Source organism: Dioscorea cayenensis, chromosome 1, assembly GCF_009730915.1.
Source record: "Dioscorea cayenensis subsp. rotundata cultivar TDr96_F1 chromosome 1, TDr96_F1_v2_PseudoChromosome.rev07_lg8_w22 25.fasta, whole genome shotgun sequence".
Taxonomy (NCBI): domain Eukaryota; kingdom Viridiplantae; phylum Streptophyta; class Magnoliopsida; order Dioscoreales; family Dioscoreaceae; genus Dioscorea; species Dioscorea cayenensis.
The window spans coordinates 8,613,364-8,618,430 of NC_052471.1; positions in this window are offsets into that span (position 1 = coordinate 8,613,364).

Here is a 5,067-nt window from a genome sequence, read left to right on the forward strand (position 1 = left end):
ATAAATCCATTCCTTCAATCATTGAAATCAGAAAAGACAAAAGAAGAGAGATTTTTAATCGAGCCATGGAAGAAGAGCTAGATTTACCTAAGCCCAAAAGGTCGTGCTTGATGCATTTGGACAATGCACCAAATATTGTCCATATCACCTCACTTATGGGACACACTATTGAAGATTGTTGAATTTTTCAAGAATGGCTACAAAAGCAAGTTTCGGAATTTTGAAGTTAATCGATGATTATTTCGAGCTGAGAGGTGTTTTTGTGCTCATAACATGTCTACTGTAAGGTTCGAGCGATGAGTTGAAACTTTTCTGACAAGAGGATGAAGTATCCCCACATGACATCAAACGCAACTTAGAACTCGGCAAGTTACTCCAATCAAGACAAGCTCTACCCAATGATAAAACAAAGAGAAGATGATGAGAGAGGAGAAATGTCTTACCAAAGAAACCATCGAAGAAACCCCAGTTATAATATCTCGCACACCTAAAGAAAGTCGGCTCTACTTAGTATGTATGATGCACTCGATGATGTCATAAGTCGTGGAATCTTTAATACATGCTCTACAAAACCCCGAGGAGTATCAGTTTATTTTGCTTTCGAAATTAATATGATGTAAGCTATGTATGCAACACATACACTTTTCAGTGATTATTCACCGATGAAGACTTACTACTTGGAACTGCATGAGCATAATAGACCATTGTATGTGACATGGGTCTCGTGACGAGCATAAAGATCAATCGAATTTTGTTGATCCGTGGTCTTCCTTAAACCTAATGACCCTCAATACTCTTCGGGCATTAGCTCTGGAAATATGTCATTTATCTCCGTAAAGGATCATTATTCAAGGCTTTAATCAAGATAGCCGAAAAGCATTGGGATCTATCACTCTCCCGCCAAGTTTGGAAAGATCATATCCGATGTGAAGTTCCATGTAATTGATGTCGATGCCCTTACAAAGCTTTGTTGCAGGCCATGGATCCATGAAACCGGATGGTCCCCTTCAACCCTTCATCAATGCATGAAATATATGGTGGATGGAGAAGAACACGTAATTGATGGTGAAATTCAACCTTTTGCGTCCATGAAATACATTATGAGGATGCCAAATACTACTTTGGTATCTCCAAAGGGGGCAAAACATTGAACTTGATGGAAAAGACTTTGGCAAAAACCATCTAATGCTATGTCAATATCCAAAAAGAAAGAATCAACGATTGCCTCACTACGGCAAGTGATACTCGAATCTTCGTGAGATGAAAATGATACAAGTCAAAACCAGAGGGTCCGCCAAGAAAGCACATTGCATATCACAAGGGTTCCAGATGGCCTCTAGAAATCCCTAGATGATTTGAAGGTTGACACAACTGAGCAATTGAAGACATTCTATGTGCCACCGAAATAAGGATGGAAGAGGCATTCTCTTCTATAGAGTTAAAAATAACAAAATTTCAAATGATGACATTATACACATTGAACAAGAAGAGGATAGTGAAATCCAACCTATAAACTTTCCAAGCCAATATCCTAAAAAACTCAGGAGGATAGTTGAAGAGTTTGGGGGCAAAATAAACTGGTCAAAGAAATCATATCAAAATTTTCATCAATTATGGAACCATTCCCATCCTGACAAGAGAGGGGTAGGTTATTCTGAACCTTCCAGACATTCGTGTTACATGATGGAGTCTATGGAAGAAGAAGATGTTAAGATGAAAAGTGCACCACCTGAATTAGAGGATGGTGGTCAAGCAACAATTGATGAGTTAATTGAAATCAACTTGGGAAGTGATGAAGACCCAAGACCAACTTTCTTAAGTGCACAACTGACAGAAGAACAAAAAGAATCCTTCAAGGCTCTTTTGAAAGAATATATTGACTGTTTTGCTTGGAATTATAATGAGATGCCAGGGTTGGAGAATGAAGTAGCTGTTCACAGATTAGCTATTGATCCCAATGTTACTCCAATCAAGCAGGCCCCAAGAAAGATGAAATTTGATTTAGAAGAAAAAGTGATAGAAGAAACAAAAAAGTTGATAGAAGCAAATTTTATCAGGGAAGAAAAATACCCAGATTGGGTTGCCAAAGATAGTACCCTGTGAAGAAAAAGAATGGGCGTATAAGAATATGCGTTGATTTCGTAGATTTGAACAAAAGCATGTCCCAAAGATGATTTTCCTTTACCAAAGTCATGGAGATCATGATCGATAACACCTCGGGTATGAGATGTTCTCCTTTATGGATGGATACTCGTGGTATAATCAAATCAAGATGCACCCTGCATGATGAGAAACATACTGCCTTTCGAACACCTATGGGCATATATTGTTACAGGGTAATGCCATTTGGCTTGAAAAATGCGGGGGCAACATATCAAAGAGCTATGACCAGAATATTCGATGATTTGATTCATAAAGTCGTTGAATGCTATGTAGATGATCTGGTTGTGAAAACAAATTCAAAAGACAAACATCTTGATGATCTGAGGACAGTTTTTATGCGCCTCAGAGAATATAAATTGAAAAATGAACCCAATGAAATGCGCCTTTGAGTCCTATCAGAAAGTTTTCCGGGTTTTTATTGTGAGACATCGAGGGATAGAGATAGATCCTTCTAAGATCAAGGCAATCATGGAAATGCCACTCCACAAACATTGAAGCAATTATGCTCTTTTCAAGGGCGCTTTGGCATATATCGAAGATTCATTTCCAACTTATCAGAAGATGCAAAGCCTTTTTCTAAGTCGGGTCAAGAAAAAAATACACCTTTTAAGTGGGATTCTGAATGTCGAAAGCTTTTTGAAGATATAAAGCAATATTTGTCGAATCCACCAAGATTAGCGCCCCACTTCGGGAAAACCACTAATCCTATATACGCTGCCTTTAGAAGGATCATTGGGAGCCATGCTAGCTCAAAAACAATGAAGATGGAAAGGAAAAATGCATTATATTACCTCACAGAATGTTGATAGGAGCCGAGAGTAAATATACACCCATTGAGAAGCATTGTTTAGCCCTTGGTGTTTGCAAGTGAAGAAATTGAGGCACTACTTGTCGGCACACAAAAATTATCCTCATATCCAAAATTGATCCTCTCAAATATCTTATGACAAGGCCATTACTCACAGGAAGACTTGCAAAATGGGCACTGATCTTAATGGAGTTTGATATAACATACACTCCACAAAAAGCTATTAAGGGGCAAGCACTAGCAGATTTTTTGGCGGCGCATCCTCTCCCTGATGATTCACCCCTTAATTATGATCTCCCTGATGAAGAGACGCTTACAGTAGAAGAAGCAGAATGGCGACTGTACTTTGATGGGGCATCATCCATAAAGCCGGCACTGAGGTATGAGCTTCCACAAATTAAAGCCGGGATAGGACTTGTGTTTGTCACACCAGAAGGAGGAATCCTCAGATATGCACTTTCCCTTACAGAGTCATGCACAAACAATGAAGCGGAATATGAAGCTCTCATAGCTCGGGTTTGGAATTGGCAATCCAAAATGGAAATTCAATGTATCCATATATTTGGAGACTCACAACTCATCATCAAACAAGTCGAAGGAGAATACAAAGTATACAAAGTCGAACTTCTTAAATACTATAAGAAAGGTCAAAAATGTTAATGAAGGAAAAATCCCCAAGTGCAGCTTGAGCGTGGTTTCAAGATCGAAAATGGAGAAGCTGATTCTTTTGGCAAGAATAGCGAAAAGAGCTTGCAAACCCGCATCATGATGAAGTTCAAATCACTATAAGAAAATAGAAGACCCATAAGTACAATTCTTAGTGATGTCGAAAGAAGAAAATATCAAGAAAAAGATGGAAGTCTTCACCCTCGAGATGCCAGAGGAAGATTGGAGGCAACCATTTATGGAGTATTTGAAATATGATAAATTACCAGGGGACAAATCAGAAAGCCTTCAAATAAAACGAAGATCTCTAAGATTCACCCTCATTAATGACACGTTGTACCGCAGATCATATGATAAGCTACTCTTGCGATGTCTTTCATATGAAATGAAGAAGCAAAAGAAGTCATGCGTGATGTACATTCCGGGATATGTGGTGCACACCAATCCGGAACCAAAATGCGACTTAAGATTAAGCGCATGGGATATTATTGGCCAACCATAGTCAGAGATTGCATTGAATATGCCAAAAATGCCATCTATGTCAAATTCATGTGAATTTTATTCATCAACATCCAAATCCCTTGTACCCCACAGTCTCTTAATGGCCTTTCGAGATATGGGGAATAGATGTGATCGGTCCCTATCGAGCCTCCATCATCTTCCGGCATCGATTCATATTGGGTCGCAATAGACTATTTCTCTAGATGGGCGTAGGCTATTCCTTTAAGAGAAGTAAAGATCGAGAACATCATAAAAATTCTTCGGAGAAAAATATCCTATACTGATTTGGAACTCCAAGAAGAATTATCTCGTATAATGGCCCCGCTTTTCAGAAAGTTTTAAAAATTGGGAGATTTGCACAACATCACAAAAATAGACCGGAGGTATACTTCCATCTATAATGCGAGAGCAAATGGGTTAGTGGAAGCATTTAACAAAAACCCTCTCAAAATTGCTAAAGAAGGTCGTGGTCCAAAAAAATAAAAAAAGGATTGGCATGAAAGACTTCCTGAGATGCTATGGGCCTATCGTACTACATATAGGACCCCAACACAAACAGGCACACCATACTCTTTTAGTATTTGGAACTCAAGCGTCCCCTACCCACTCGAAATTCAAATTCCTTCATTAAGGATGGCGCTGCGTAATGAAATATCAAATGAAGATAATGTTCGACTTCGCCTAGATGAGTTAGACTCTCTGATGAAAAAAAGGGTAGAAGTACGAAAGAATCTTGAAGTTTACAAAGCAAAAATGTCTCAAGCTTATAATAAGCTGGCCAGGTTTCGTACATTTACAAAAGGAGAAATGGTTCTTGTCCTCAGAAGACCTATCATCACCAACAAGCGGGCTGGGGGAAAATTCAAAGCAAATTGGGAAGGTCCGTATGTCGTGGAGATTGTCTACGAAGGAGGCGCATATCAACTCAT